Source organism: Pyxicephalus adspersus, chromosome 3 (genome assembly GCF_032062135.1).
Source record: "Pyxicephalus adspersus chromosome 3, UCB_Pads_2.0, whole genome shotgun sequence".
Classification (NCBI taxonomy): domain Eukaryota; kingdom Metazoa; phylum Chordata; class Amphibia; order Anura; family Pyxicephalidae; genus Pyxicephalus; species Pyxicephalus adspersus.
In genome coordinates, this window is record NC_092860.1 from 20277233 (window position 1) to 20293374 (window position 16142).

The 16142-nt window shown below is 38.1% G+C and overlaps 1 protein-coding gene across 3 annotated transcripts in view; it reads right to left on the bottom strand.

Moving 5' to 3' along the window:
* CDH22 (cadherin 22) overlaps positions 1 to 12320 on the bottom strand; it is a 200118-nt gene extending 187798 nt beyond the window's left edge. For 2 of the 3 annotated variants that reach the window (XM_072403805.1, XM_072403804.1), the window contains exon 1: positions 12066 to 12318. The gene's annotated coding sequence lies outside the window, so the exon portion shown is untranslated. Of the gene's footprint in view, positions 1 to 12065 lie in introns of all 3 variants that reach the window. The other variant, XM_072403806.1, reaches the window with a different exon arrangement.
* Between the last annotated feature and the right edge of the window lie 3822 nt (positions 12321 to 16142).

Consider the following 16142-nt stretch of genomic DNA (forward strand, 5'->3'; position numbering starts at 1 on the left):
TTTGACCACTGCAGACAGACCGCTACTTCCACACAGAGCAAAATACCTTCTTTGCTCAATGCTGACAGGAGTCAGGCTTTTCTACTTAATCTGTGGCTGCTTTCTAAAGAAAATCAACTGTAGACTTTTCATTTTATTTGATACATTTGGTATGTAATCAGCAATTTAAACTGAAACTTCAGTTGAACTTTAACTACACATTTACACTATATATAATATATAGTACATGACTGCATTATAACTAAATTATTATTATTAAAAAAATATATTAACCATCTTTAAATCCACTGGAATTTTTTTTATCAACCAAAGAGGATTCTAAGAATGGTGAGGGGAAGGGGGATCTGGCAGCTTGCACCCAATTAAAGAAGAGCAAAGGAGCGTCACCCAGTAATCAATTAAAAATCTAAACATTATTAATCTAAGTAAACAAGTTCATTATTTTGAATTATGACAGTAAAGCACCCTGCATCACGCATGAAAAACAATTTTCCTTTCAAATTGCTGTTGTACCATAATGAACTCTTATGGCTTATTGATGCTTAAGGCTTTTTAAATGCCACCGTGCAAACAGCAGTGATGTGTTGTATTCAATAAACGTCAACCAGATATCAGCTTTTAACGGGTCATTATACCATGAGTCTTATTTGTAAACGCTAGAGAAAAGAAAATATGATTCTGGCTGATCATCGATTACCTGATTTTTTAATAACTTTTACCCAAGTGCTGCTGGCTGGAGATGATCAAACTACTTATTTCAATTGTATTTTGGCCATGCAGGGACAAGTCAGACCAATGCAGAGGTCACTGCTCTCACATACTGTGGTACTGTGGTCCCTTTCTACATAATAATGTCTTATATAGACCTAGATCAGTGTTTATCAACATTCTATAGAGCCCTAGGGTTCCTCTAGTAGTTGCTTTAAGTTGTCTTGAGCAATGAACAATTTGTGCCTCTAGGGGCAGCGTAAGTGACTCCTAATAATCTTTTAGGCTATCTATAAGCGTGACTTTCTTCTTGGTGGGTAGCAATGTAATAGGCATTCATCCCACTGACCACCACACTAATGTACTGTGATCTGAGGATATAGTAATCATATAAGGGGTTCCCTAAAGTCCTAAAAGTAATTCATGGATTCTCCGATGTTAAAAACGTTAAGAAAGGCTGATCTAGACCTATGTGTACAGCCAATTATTGTACTGCTGGCCCATTATCATCCACTTAGGAAACTGATGAATTAAAAATCATTTGTCACATGGAATCATTATTTTGTGTTTTTGGTTTTCAGCTCGCAAGTATATTTTTAACCATAGGCAGCCAGGACATGTTTTAATACATCTTGTTTGTACCTGCTACCTAGGTAGCTAGTGATATGCAGAATACATGACAATTATGGCATGACATCATGACAATCGCATTCTGAAATAAGTGTCCAGCTGATATAGCATTGAATTGGTGTTATTACCAAGCAATTGGGCCCCAGGTGTAATTTTATCATTTTTTTTTTACCAGTGTCATTTTAAAATAGCATAGGGACCCATCATGGCACTCACTGCAGAAATCTATGTTGGGACTACTGACTGTTAGTGAAAGTCTAAGTAGATGAATGTGATTTGGGTTACAAAATACTCAATGTGATCAGCCCATAGAAAATCAATGCATTATGTTTCAAAACTAAGGTATTGAACCTGTAAAGTATGTAAGTAGTAGCCTGAGCACTTCTACAAATGCATACAATGGGTACCCCAAATCCTCAAATCCTCACTATCTGTGCCAAGTGCCAGTTTGTCCCTCTACTAGTTTCTACCTCTGTTGTCAAATTCAGTATAGTAAGTGGTGGATGAATCTTGTGCTCACAGATCTGCTTTCACAACTTTTGATAGAACAAAGCGCGCTCACTATAATAATTTCTGGAGCACTGTTTTACCCCACCACAGGAGTCTTGGGTCATTTTTAGGGCCCGATTTCTTAATGTTCCCCAAGAATAGAGAAGATAGAGTACAATCCAGCAAACCTGGAATAGATCTGGTCTAAACTGTTTTTAATCTTGGACCAGATCTATTCCAGGTTAACTGGATCGCCCAGGTTCATTCATGAAAGTCTTTGCAAGCTTTACCAAATCAGGCCCATTGAGTTCCTGATCGCCAGCTGCAGGTACCAGTGAACCTAATATATATTGAATATACTATTACTTTTACAAGTAATACTCGTTGGTTGCATTAGATTAAAATGAATACCCCAACAATGACTATAGTTTATTTTGGTACAACTTATAGTGTTTTGTTATATCTGTTTAATGAATTCAATGAAACCCAATCATCCTCCAGGACTATGGTGTTGTACTGTTTCCAAAAAAGTCCTTGATCCATAAATAAATATATCTCCCCATACACACATACAAACAAGACAAGACAAAACAAGTCAAATACTCAGAGAGCACATCAATCACATTACTTTACACATTGGGTATCCCTGCACACATTTTAATATATGTCTTCATAGAGAATGATATAAAAAAGCATCAAGCATAATCTTTAGCTATGAACATCTTTGATTTAGAAAAAAACATATGATTTTAAAATTGTATAGTAACACAACATGCTTTTATATTTATTATGCTTTTTTCCTCATAATGATGTGTTTGTCTGCACTAAAAATGATTTTTAATCTATTCTAGTCTGTCAAAAGTCGAATAAAATTAAGTATGCAATTGACAATTAAACAAGACTATTTCTGAGTCCACAGATCCTCTGCTTTCAAGAAATAAATGCTTTATGGATGTTTAGAAAATGTTATTTGCATTTATTGGATGGGGAAAAAAAATGTTGGCCATCTGTGCTGGTAAATGGGTGGATGGGTGGAAAACCAAAGCAGCGATAGGGTTAAAAGAGAATAAAAATATTACATATATATATATATATATATATATATATATATATATGGACACACATTTATTTCACTTATGTATTTCGTGAAATGTCATGAAATGGTTCTTCTAGTCGGCCAGTATAATTACCTGACAACAGTCTTTATGCTGACTTGCCATACTACATGTGCAAGCTGACATCAAGCTTGCAGTGAGATTGCCTGCTCTCTATGCTTATTGGTGGAAGGGGGGTAAACTTGGGTGGGCTTGCAGATGGTGAGGGTGGTCATCCTCCGAAGGAATCTGAGAAATGCCACTCGTGTCATTGATGATATGCAGTTTATCATAAATGGAAGCACCAGAGACTGGTCAACTTTATGCATTCGTATTCACATTTTAAGCTGGCAAGCAATAACTACATATTTTTTTTTAAACATTAAGAGGTTTTCCTGGAAGCAAAACTAAAAGCAAATATCTAAATTTAAAGATGACATTTAACTGTTTAAGCTGCTAAAGAACTGGTATTCCTTTTTTCATCCAGTCTAGGGATTAAATTGCCCTGCTGAACAACATGGTTCATGACCAAACTTCTCTGTACTATAATCATATAATATAGCTTGGTCATCTCCCCACCCTCATCTTGTGAATGGACAATAAAGGAGCAGCCGCAGACTGATAAGGTCATCCTTCTGCTCTTGGTATTGGGCTCCACATGTGCAAGCAGCACATCTGATTGGTCTCTAGTATTACCCCTCCTATTCCCTGCTGAATAAGGAAAACGAGGGGTAACATTCCCTCTGAATGCACACAGAGACAGATACCAGTAAATGCTTTAGATGATCTTACAAATAAATTTACTGATTTTTAATCAACACATACTGCATTGCTGTTTATGATCTGTCAGAAGTTCAGCTTTAATTAATGCTATATTTAAATTATTACATTTATATTTAATGTTGTGTATTTATTAGATGTGTAGAAAATAAACCAACTGTCTCTTAAAGGAGAACTAAACTAAAAAAAAAAAAGTTTTTTAGCCAGAGGCGCAAGCTAAGTCTTTTTTGCAGATAAACCTTTTCCCCTGCGTCTGGTGGCTTCTTTGTCTTTTGTTCACAATGAATGCCATACAATGTAAAGCCTAGCTCTGTTTGCAGCACTGCCATTGTCCCAGATGCCAGGGACAATGTAACTTCTGTGCTTTATCAGTGGCTGCCCAGTGGCTAGAGAGAATCTTAGTAGCCTGGAAGAGTTGGTGGCAAAGATGGCGATTTTTTCATGATGGTTTCCAAGGACAGAATTACCCATGAGCACTGCAAACACAGTTTTGTTCTGTTCCATGGAAAGGCGATGGGGGAGGATGAGCAAAGGGCACCTGCTGTGTTCTCCTTCTGGAAAGTGCAGAAGTCATCCCCATTTGGTGATTCATCAATCTGCCAGGGTGGATTGATGAATGGCATCAGGGGACCATTGTACACTTACTAGATTTTCGCCGACTGTCTATGACCATTTGGCTCAGGCAACAATCATCCAGTATGTGTACATAGCTAAGTATGTGCCATAATCGGCAAGAAGGCTGCTCACCAACAAAATTGAAATTCCACTTTAACTTGTAAAGCATTGTTATACCCTTTTATTGCTGTGTCCTATTACATTTAGAATAAAAGCTGCAGGACAAGGGTATGGATCATTAATTATAAATTCTGCATGAAATGCAATCTTCAGTATAACCTCCAGTCTAAATACTACCATGGAAAAACAGCACAGGATAGCTCATGGTTACCGATCACAGTAATAAAATGTGAGCAAGATAAGAATCATTTCACAGCTTACGCCCTAGCGTGTCAAGTGACTAACTCCTAATACTTGTGGCTGCACTCATTCCATCTGTGGGCTCCAGAAGGCTGTTGTCACACATCGGCTCCACCTGAGCTCTCTGCAGTGTTCCAGGCTGCTATGGTGCATGTGTTAATGTAATATGTGTAGGAGCTGGGCCCTGGAAGGGTACACATGTCATCAGGAGATGCTGGAATGCATGCACATGTATTGCCTCTTCTGGGACACAGAAATATATTTAGTCAAGCGTAACACTACCAAGCTTACTTGGTTGACAGTGTGGTAACCCATAGCTTTGATCCAAGGGGGGTATATATATATATATATATATATATATATATATATATATATAAATGTTTTTACTGTGGATTCACCATAGCTTTTCCCAAAATGTACATATTTTTCACATGTGTGAATCAACTTTTACTAATTATGTATACATTTGTAAAAATGTGAAAAAGGTGTCAAGTTGAGAAGATCCTGGTTTTTGGTTGATTGGCATGGAGTGCAACATGATCAATGGTCCATAAATAAATGAATTTATAAATGCTGCTGTACTCAGTAGTCAAGCAGGATAACCAAACACTATTTACCACAACCAATCCTCCCTACCATGACATTTACCTGGACTGTGTAGCTGCACAAAGGCCCTCTGAGCCTGTTCCAACTAGCATGGTACAATAATGCAATGTATTGGTGCACCGAATTGCCATTTATTTCTAAAAGCATCACCTCGTCAGTGCACTGCAGCCCATGCTGCAACTTACCACCATGCGATGTGATTTAAAAAAGGTGACATGCACATTTTTGTGTGTGATGTGTTGGGCAGTCTGTTAAAATGATTGGGCTGCTGTTGTAAAACATACACCAAAGTGAATAGCAAAATCAGTGCCCTGGTGGGAACAGGACCTTTGGAGGTCTTTTATTTTAGATATAGATTGGATAGTTGCTGGGGAGTCCTTCCACAGTCACTTCTTGATTTGTGGGCCAATAAACACCTTTACTTTCTGCATTACCAGTACTCAAGCATATAGAATACTAATCCCATTTCCTTCTGGCAACATTAGGACTGGCAGCCAAATAAATGTTCACAGCCTGCACCAGTTGCATATTATAAACCATAAAATCAATTTGTCAAGTTGTCATTATCTATTATCTATCTATCTATCTATCTATCTATCTATCTATCTATCTATCTATCTATCTATCACTAGTTATATGGCCATGCCAAGATTAATTTTCGGCAGGTTAGAAAAAAATGATTTTCTATTGGTTGGTTTATTAGATGTATGCACTTTTCTAAATCTATGATGAATCTGTCACAAATAATTCATTATTCAAATCAATATCATTATTCTCAAAGAAATATGGTATTCTAATTCTTTTTAACATTTCCTATGTTCCATAGCATGATTACCATGAGAAATTCAAGGTCTTTTATTACCAAACCCCACTGAGACTCATTTGTTCCCCTTTAGTTAATCTTGGAGTTTTTAATGGTTAAGGACTGTATACACGACAAAGGCAAAAGACCCTCTGGGTGTGTTTAACTATTAAAAATTAAAATGAACCCCTGTGATCTCACCTTCCCCCATTGCAATGCCTGTCTAAGGCATACAAGGGGGGAGCAATATAGCAATGGGACAGATTAAAACCCAACAAATTAAATTGTGGTTGGACTATTTCGTCTTTAATAATAATTATTTATATTTGTTGGATATAGCCGTCATTTATATTAGTATACTAAAACATTTAGAACGCATAATAACTTGTCGAGTTTATTCAGTTGACTCCCCCGGCATACCCATTGAAACGCCTACAATTTTTTTTTGGTTTAAAGACTCCTTTTTTTCTACAGTCTTTGATGACATCACAGGTCCTTCCCCTTCCCATCTGGCAGTGCCTGTGGTCCTCCATCCAGAATTAGGCAGAAGTTGAAGTGTGCTAGCCAGCCCCGGAGTATTGTGAGCCCAGCAAGCATGAGGACTGGTCTATGTCCCTGGAGGGCAAGTCTATGACCACTAGGCCTTACAGAGGATGGGTTGAATGATGTTGGGCATTACTAAACTCATTTTACATTCTACTGGCCGAATAAATTTACTCCAGTTTGGGTAGCTCTGGATTGAAGGTCTTTTTTTTAATTATTTTTTATTTTTACAGCTGTATGCTTTAATAATCCATGAGAATAGGAATACCTATACAGTCAAAGAAATCTTAACTTTTTTCCTGGTCACCAACACACTAAGCATTGTGGATGAAAATTGCAACTTTATAAGGAAGCCTCTGAGGACAACGCTGGGTTTTTATTATGACATTAATGGAAAACAAAATGTTTTAGGACGATTTGTAGAGACAGCTAAAATCTATGTACTATCAAATTTCAGAACATAACAATATGAACGGTGCAATTATATTCTGCACCAAACACATCTTCTGTGATCTTGCGGTTTACAAACTTAAAGCCTAAACTTATGTTTGTCTGTAGTAGGCCTACATTTACCCGCTCCCCCCTTTTTTTAGATGCACACGCGTTCTGTTAACTTAGAAAATAATTTGTTCCTTTCCATGTTTCTGAAAAAGTCAATCTGACATCTCCTGAATTTAAATAAATTGTCCTGTTAGAAGTGATTTACTTTCAGCAGTGGATTTTTGAAATCATTTTCCTGTTCATAATGAATGATAAACAGAGCATAACGTTTTCTTCACACTCAGCAAGACCAGTTCAGTACCGGTTTCAGTGGATAAGGCCATGATGGAAGTCTACAAAGAGAAAGGCTGTGCATACACCGACTGCCATGTCCAAGGTAGCCTTTACATGGGAGTGCTCCATTCACCAAGATCTCACCATGGACCCTTCTTCTTATGGAAACGGTGAAGGATGAGGGGAGAAATAAGGAAAACAGCCTACCGTGACAACAAATCTGTCACCCCAGCATAGGAAATGTATTACTGGTAGGATCACCATGTAAGAAATACAGCAGAAGAAGCCCTAAAAAAAGAATAATGCAGGGACCACGTTTAAAGACTTGCATATATTACATTTAGTTTTTTTTTTTTTAGTTTAGATCTGCTTTAGGCTGTCAGTAGAAGCTGACCTCATTTTTCCAATGAACACACCTGAAATGCAGCACACATTATTCAGCCATTAAGAATGATGTCCATGTGTATGGACAGCTGCTGCCAACAACAAGGTCAACGATGCCAACAAGGACTAGCGACCCAAGACCAATATTCAGTTTAGTATATAGCAGGCTTTGAGTAGAATTGACCAGATGTAACACATATGTTGGTTTTTAATAGGAGCAGAAAACGTTTTCTCCTATTTGTCATGGCAATCAAGTCCAATAACCCATAGAAACTAGATTCACCTTCATTATACTAATTATGCCAAACTGCTGTAAGCTGGATCATTGTTGGATATTTTGTGCTATTGAAGCAAACAGATAACATTTTCAGCGTTATATAAAAGAGTGGCTATTCCTTTTACCTATTGAAAAAAATGTTTTTTTTGTTTCAATAATTTTTTATGGTTTTGTAAACATGTAACAAATAAAAATTAAAATAAAGTATATATATATCTTATAGGAATATTTTTTTTTTAATTATCTAACTTTTGAACAAAACCCCTACCCTTCCGTCTTTACCATCGCAGCATGCTGGTAATTCTGCACATGCCCAAGTTGTCATCGGGGGCTTTCCTCAAATGTAAAAAAAAGTGCTCGATTTCACGCATGTGCAGTGAGATTGGCGTTTTTTTGTTACATTTGAAAGACACATCACCCGATCTCATATCTGAGCAGTGTGAGCTCGGGAGATCTCATGGAAAACAAGCAAGAAAGAAGATGGTGGTGCTAGAATGAATGACAAGCCCCGAATGGAAGAGGGAAGCCAAGACAGCATTGAAATCACTGGGAATGGTTTGTACATGGATCAAGAGCTTGTTTGGTTATCTTTTGGAGAAATGGATCTTCCAACAGTGTCATATATCTACTCACGTAGCCGTTGGTGTTTTTGGGTACCAAGATCTGTACCTTACCAAGAAGTCTCTCCATATCTGTTTAACTGACCATCAGGTTTACAATATAGAATTTGCACCAAAAGGACTCAAGAGTAGAGTTTTAAAGGGAATTCCAGTAAAAAGAACCTCAGGATAGAGTCTCCAGAAGGCCCAGGAGGCCAAAACATTTATCTAAAAGGAAGTGAGCAGAGCTGAGTAAACTTAAAAAATATATGTTTTCTGCCCACCCAATAATTACTACATAGCAACACATGACATAGTACAAAATTGCTACATTAGGATTACATTGGAAGTCATGTGACAAAATGCCTCTTTCAAGCGATCTCTAGTAAAGAAGTAGATAAGAGTCTCAACTAGCAAGCACAGGTAACCTTACCACTTGCCCCCCGTAGTATAACATAGCATTAAATTCTCCAGGTAAAATAAGCCTTGTTCAGCATTGTTGAAATTAAGGCAGGAGGATAGACAGGGGAGTGGTGAAACACTTTTTAAAGATGTCCATTTAAATTCCTTAATCCAATCAAACTCATTGACAAAAGAAAAAATGCTACAATCTCAGTTTAAAGTAAATGGAAATAGATATTTACTGCCATATTTAGCTCCATCCCGCTGTGCATGGAATGCCTTACTGGAAGACAAACTATGGCGAGGTGTACTTGAACACACCGATCAATATTATGCCTGATAACTGCATTTACATTATAATCTCGATAGCAGAGTGAACGTATTTTGTGCTGGTAAATGGGTTGTTTGCTGTATTATTTGCTATATATATCTTCCATCATGATGCCGAGCTAATGTCCCTAAAAACAGGTGACAGCTACAAAGCTGGAACTTACAGCAACACATTCAAGCATGGGATGATTGTGTTTATTTTGTGCATGTAACATATGCTTTAATGTTTTCTATATTGAATGTTAATACAAACATTTAAAAAAATGAATTCAATTTTCATAATTCAAAACGTCATACACTGGTTGATCTTGGTAAAGAATTCATAACATGCCTATCCTTGTATCAACCATTGATTGGCACTACTTATGGCGATTCCCAATGTGTGTGGTTGTAGCTCAACGTCACAGAAATAATCACACTTATTATCATTGTATGATCTTGTAATATATTCCAGGATGATTTAGGCACATTATACACTGGTAGATCTTGGTAAAGAATTCATACACATGCCTATCGATTGGCTCTGATTGGCACTACCTACTGCAACTCCCGGTGTGTGACTTTACCTGTGATACAAGCTCAGATAAATAATCATTCTTCTTCAAATTATATGATCTTGTAGTATATTTTGGGATGATTTAGACATATCATACACATGTACATCTTGGCAAAGAATTCATAACATCCCTATCCTCAAAGCAATCACTCATTGGGACTACTTACTTTAACTCTCAATGTGTGTGTGACTTTACCTGTGACACGCTCACATAAATAATCATTCTTATTCACACTGTATGATCTTGTAGTGTATTTCAGGAGGATTTAGTCACATCACACACATATAGATTTTGGCATAGAATTCATATTATCCCTATCCTCAAAGCAATCACCCATTGGCACTGCCTATTGTAATTCCCAATGTATGTGTGTGATTTAACTGAGCTTGCAGAAACAATCACTCTCATCATTGTATATTCTTGTACTATAATTTGGGATGATTTAGGCACTTCAGAAAATGATGGTAAAGGATTTATAAGTTGCCTATCCTCAAAGTGATCAGCCATTGGCATTACCTATTGTAACGTTCAGTGTGTGTAGGACTTCACCTGTGACACAAGCTCACATAAATAATCTTTTTTATTCACATTGTATGATCACATTGGATTGATTTATGAACATCACACACTGGAGAAAATTACGGTAAAGAATTTACAAGTTTCCTCCTCTCAAAGTGATCAGCCATTGGCATTACCTATTGCAACTCCAAACGTATGTGTGAAATTACCTGTGACACAAGCTTGCAGAAATATTCATGACTATAGAAAAATAGATTGCAAAAACAAAATCAGCACACTGGAAAATCTATTTCACTGACACTCCAACTGGAACAAGTCACGGTGTGATCTATATACCATGCAGATGATACTCAATAAGATTACATTGCTGGTCAACGTCGCCTAACGTCTGACCAGCCTGAGAGCTTGAGGCTATTCCTGTCTGTGCAATCAGTCAAAATATTTTTTTTGTAATTAGGGACCCTACAATAAGCAGGGACGGATCACTCCTGTGCCTAGGCATCAGATATTTTAACCTTTTCTGCAGCCGCATGTTAGACAATTCTTTGCAATGGTTCCTAATATGTAATACAAAGTTTGTGTGTGCTGCAGGAACACATGGTATAATACACACTGTGTTTAAACACAATTCAGCTGTACGGCTAAGACAGATGGTACTGATAGTAATATTGTAAGCTACGACACAGTGAAAATTTTGTAACACACAAGGGATATGGCATTTTAAAAAAACTGGCACCCCAATGCACAGGTTGTGCTGTGGCATTGATGCTGATTGACGGAAAGCATTATGCCGTAACATAGCTTGAGACATATCACACAACACCCAATTGGCCATTTGTTGTATGATGACATATTACGGTAAGTAGCCAATATTACAAGCGGACGGTCCTGGTTACGATGAGTGGCATTAGTGTAAGCTTCTTAATGTTGTGTTGCTGTCATCCATCTGTGTGACTAAGTTGCATTGTATGATCTTGTACTATATTTAGGGATGAATGTGCCATTGCAGTAAAGGTGCACAAGGGGTTGAAAAATAATGACACCAATTATGCATGGCACTGAATGACAATTTTTTTTTTTTTAACGCGTTGAGCTGGAACTGCGAAAATAAAAAAAAGACATGATTATTTTTCCAGTCCGTGCTCAATGAGTGTGTATCACAGGCTATAAATTGAACTGTTGTGGGTACGTGTTGATGCACATTTGTGCTGTATTGCTGGAGAACACACAAGGCAGGGCTGTGTGCTGCCTTTACAGGAAGTTATTGTGTCTTAAAATGTTTACAAGACCCAATGACAGGAAAAAATATGACTCTTCGCCTCCCCTCTAGCTTTATACACTTTTAACAATGTAACATATCCACCCACCTAGTGCCAGAAATATACATAGTGCCAGAAACATGTAGACAAATACAGGAAGCCCATTGTATCAGAAACATTGTAATTATATCAAACAGCTGTACAGTGGTCCATGCATACACATGTGCTCCCATCTCATAGACACCTTTTCTCTACATAGACAGCAGCACATCCAGGCAAATAAAAAAAAATATATATATATATAGCTCCCTCCCTGCTCCTGCACATATAGTCCTACCTTTTCAGTCTCTTTTCTCCTGTCTTGGGAGGGGGGTCCTACAGTTTAGAGGGATGGAGGACAGCAGTTGCTTTCAAAAGGCGGCTTAGCGAGCTCCACTTTTCCATTCATTCCATGCTGTGCTCCAGTGTGTCAGAATGAGCATCCAGCTCTGTCTGGGTAGGGGGACTGGGAAATATGTGTGAGACAGAAGAAGCCAGGATCCAATCCCCTCTCCTGTTCTCCCCTGCTGGAGACTCAGGGAATGCACAAGGAAAGGAGCAAGATGTTAGACTTGCTTACTGCTCACTGAGCTTGGCTGGAGGAGGCCACTGAATCCAGTAGGGGTGGGGGATCTGATTCCCAGGAAATCTTTCAACTAGCACAAACTACATGAATCAGCTGTGTATTCCCTTTCCCTCCCTCCTCTTCCTCACCCTTTAACTCTTACATTCGCCATAGCGTTGTCTTGATTATTCCAACGACGCTTGGTGATGAATTGGAAGAGCGGTGCTTGGCATCATGCAGCTGGCCCCTGTGGAGATGACTTGGTTAGGTGTTGCTTTTTTTTTTGTCTTCCACACCCAAAGACAATTTTTTTTTTAATGTAAAATTCAAGGGCTTCTGGTTTTCTCTTGCCAGTCTTAGGTGGTATCGTTGGCATCGTGCCCAATGACAGAGGATGACAGAGAGCGATTTGCTCGGTTAGGATATCTGGAAAATCTATTTTTCTTTAATTTTCAAGGCTGCTCTATATTTTATATTGAGTTTATTGTGGACTTGTGCCAGGGCAGGCAAAGTAACAGGTTGGTATTATAGCAGGAACAATAAGTATCCTGTAATTACATTTTTATTAAATATATATTATGTTATTAATAAACAGTATTTATATAGCACCAACATATTACGTAAGGCTGTACATTAAATATACATATTTTTTAATTGGCATTGGACAAATAGGGGATTTCAGGGTTTTTTGTTTTTAATAGTAAGTTATAAGTGGTCTGCAAGTCCCTGTCCCTCATCATGTGACTACATATAGGCACTAGGCTATTGGCTACTGCGAGAAGACAGGTGAACAGTCACCTGTACCACAATACATAAAGTATTTCTCAATGCTTCATAGGATGGCAGGACCGCAGGGAAAGTTCATGCAGAATCCTATTATACAGAGAACCTTTTGCTTTGCAAAAGATTAACTAAAATGAGGAATAGTGGAAGGAGTCATCTCTTGTTTCTTATATTCCTTGAGGTGGAGCGATCTACCTACCATAGTTTTTAAATCTGTTCTCACCTGTCTTAGCCCTATCATAGACATTACAATCTGATTGTACAGTCTTTGACCCTGATTTATGAAAGTTCTCCAAGGCTGGAGAGAATACACGTTCAGAACTGAACTGGGTGATCCAGCAAACCTGGAATGGATCTGGTCCAGGATTCAAAACATTTGCTAGCAAATAGAAAATGATTTTTTAAAATCCATTCCATGTTTTCTGGATCACCCAGCTTCACTTCTGAAAGTGTATTCTCTCCAGCCTTGGAGAGCTTTCATAAATCAGGGCCTTTGAATCTATGACTTATATAATATGAGGACCTACCTAGGCTATCCATACAATGTCAATCCATTGAGGCAGGGACTGTATATTACTACCTGGGTGCTGATAGATATAAAATACATTTTTATGTGTATGGTGAGCTTTTGGAGTGCTTGCTATTGTTATGTCTTTCAGAGACTTTGTTACTGTAACACAGAATTGATGCCACTGTGGTCATGAAATCCCAGCTGTGGGTGGGCTGACTCTTTAATGAGAACTTGTCATATAAGTAGAAATACTTATCTACCTTCAAAGAAGAAACAGAATACTTAACATCACCCCTTTGCAGCTAAGCATGGTCCTTATGGTGAATAGCAGAAGTTTCCCCCATCCCCCAAAGTCCATTAGAATACCTGGAGTAGTGTGGAAATTCTATGTTCCTTGCAGCTATTTCTGGCCTATTTTAAACCTCAATGAGCAGGAACATATTTGGGAACTACCACGCATAAATCTTGCCCCTAAAGGGTAAATGTGGGGTTAAAAAAAGTTACCCTTGCAGTCGGTCCCCCGGAGTTAAATGCTTCTTTTAGCTAGAGTAGCACTGAAAACCACTGTTATTTAATCCCCACCACCACTACCACCCTGATGTTGCATGCTGTGGGCAGGTTGAACTACTTGTCCAGCATTGTACATGATAATGTCAGAAGTTCCAGATGATCCGCATCAGTGGATTCAATAGGATATTTTTTTAAAAAAAACATAATTCAATCCTGCAATCAAACCTTTGAACTATGCCAATAAAAGCCCAGGTGACGCCAATGACCAAATAGGTTCAATGATGTCACAGGGATTTTCTATGTTTTTGCTGCAGCCAGATGAATCTGTGATTCATCCAGAGAATTGTGGTTATACACAATTGTGGGCGGTCAGATCATTGGGATTGACGTAGATTTATACAGTAGGTACCTTTTTATTTTACTAAAGGTCTTTTTAATTAGGTATCTGTGTGTTTATGTTATTGAACTCTTGTAATGGGCAGGGGTAAAGGAAAACCTGAACTCATTCCTCTGGCAGGGGGTAGATATTTAATTGCCTCTTATTAAAAGGCAGTTTCAGATTCCACTATAAGCCCAATCCTAACAAACCTCTGGATCCTATTTGGGGAACATGATGTGGGGAAGACACTGGGACCCTAAATATCCGGGGAAAATTAAAATCCTGGTCACAAGGGAGTGCATGCCGTCTACCCCATCCTTTTCCAAACCAGAATATTAGGGGGGACCCTGTGCTGTTTTTGCCATTTTTAAAATACAACACTATTAAAAAAAAGCTATTTTGCTCCTTCAAGGTATGTAAAATAACTGGATAACTGTTTCAGAATAGCATTGCACATGGGACAGACTTCACATACATGTTTGATCACAAATGCAATCAGTGACAAATATTTCATGTCTATACTGGCACCAGAAAACCTAGAAGCATTATCACCTGCTCCAAGCCAAGTGTCACCTTCTGTCTCTCCGTACCTTCAGACTTGCATTAGGACAAAAGGAACAGTGATGTGCAATTACTATGCGTTATCACTAAGAAGAAATTACAGCTTGCATGGTTACTCTGCATTAAGGCCATTCCATGTACACGTATAATTCATGTCTATACATAGCATCAAGGCATGTGACTCATTCATGTACAGTCATAACAATATATAAAATTCACCTATATATCTAAATACCTAACTCAAAAGACAAATGTAGATATAAACCTCTGCTGAATGACATTTCGTTTGCCAAAGCCTTGTGCACAATTGACATAAATATATACAGAGGCTTCATAAAGTTTTCAGACCCTCTTCACTCATTTAAATTGTGTTATGTTGCAGACTGATGCTTTAATTGTTTTCTTAATATTCTACACTTAGTACCCCATAATGACAAAATGAAAACAGAATTTTAGACAGTTTTGTAAATGTATTAAAAAGAAAAAACTAGAATAAGAGTTCAGACCCTTTACTTATATGAAGCACCTCTGGCAGCATCTACAGCCTGGAATATTTTTGGGTACGATGCAGCAAACTTTGCACACATGGATAGGGGGATTTTCATCCATTCTTCTTTGCCAATCCTTTCTAGCTCAGTTGGGTTGGATGGGGGCCTTCAATGGACAGCCATTTTTGAGATGTACAGATGTAAGTCAGGGCTCTGCCTGGGCTATTTTAGGACATTCAGAGTTGTCCCTAAACCACCCTTGTGTTGTCTTTGCTGTAAGCTTTGGGTCATTGGAAGGTGAGCCTTCAGCCCAGTCTGAGGTCCCGAGCACTGTAGACCAGGTTGGGTTGAGGTTAAAAAAACTGTGCAGAGTTTTGTTGGGTGTGGTAAGTAGCCTTTCATCAAAAGAAGGTAGGTGTAAAAAAATGCAAGTTCTACTTTAAGGTTTGCACATATATTACATTTCTGTTTGCTGCCATTTGCACACAATACTATTCCGTTTTATACAGACAAGTGGGGCCCCCCTCTGCGTCCTCCTCCATAGAAAATGACAGCAGTCATCCTTGCTTTGTCTTTTA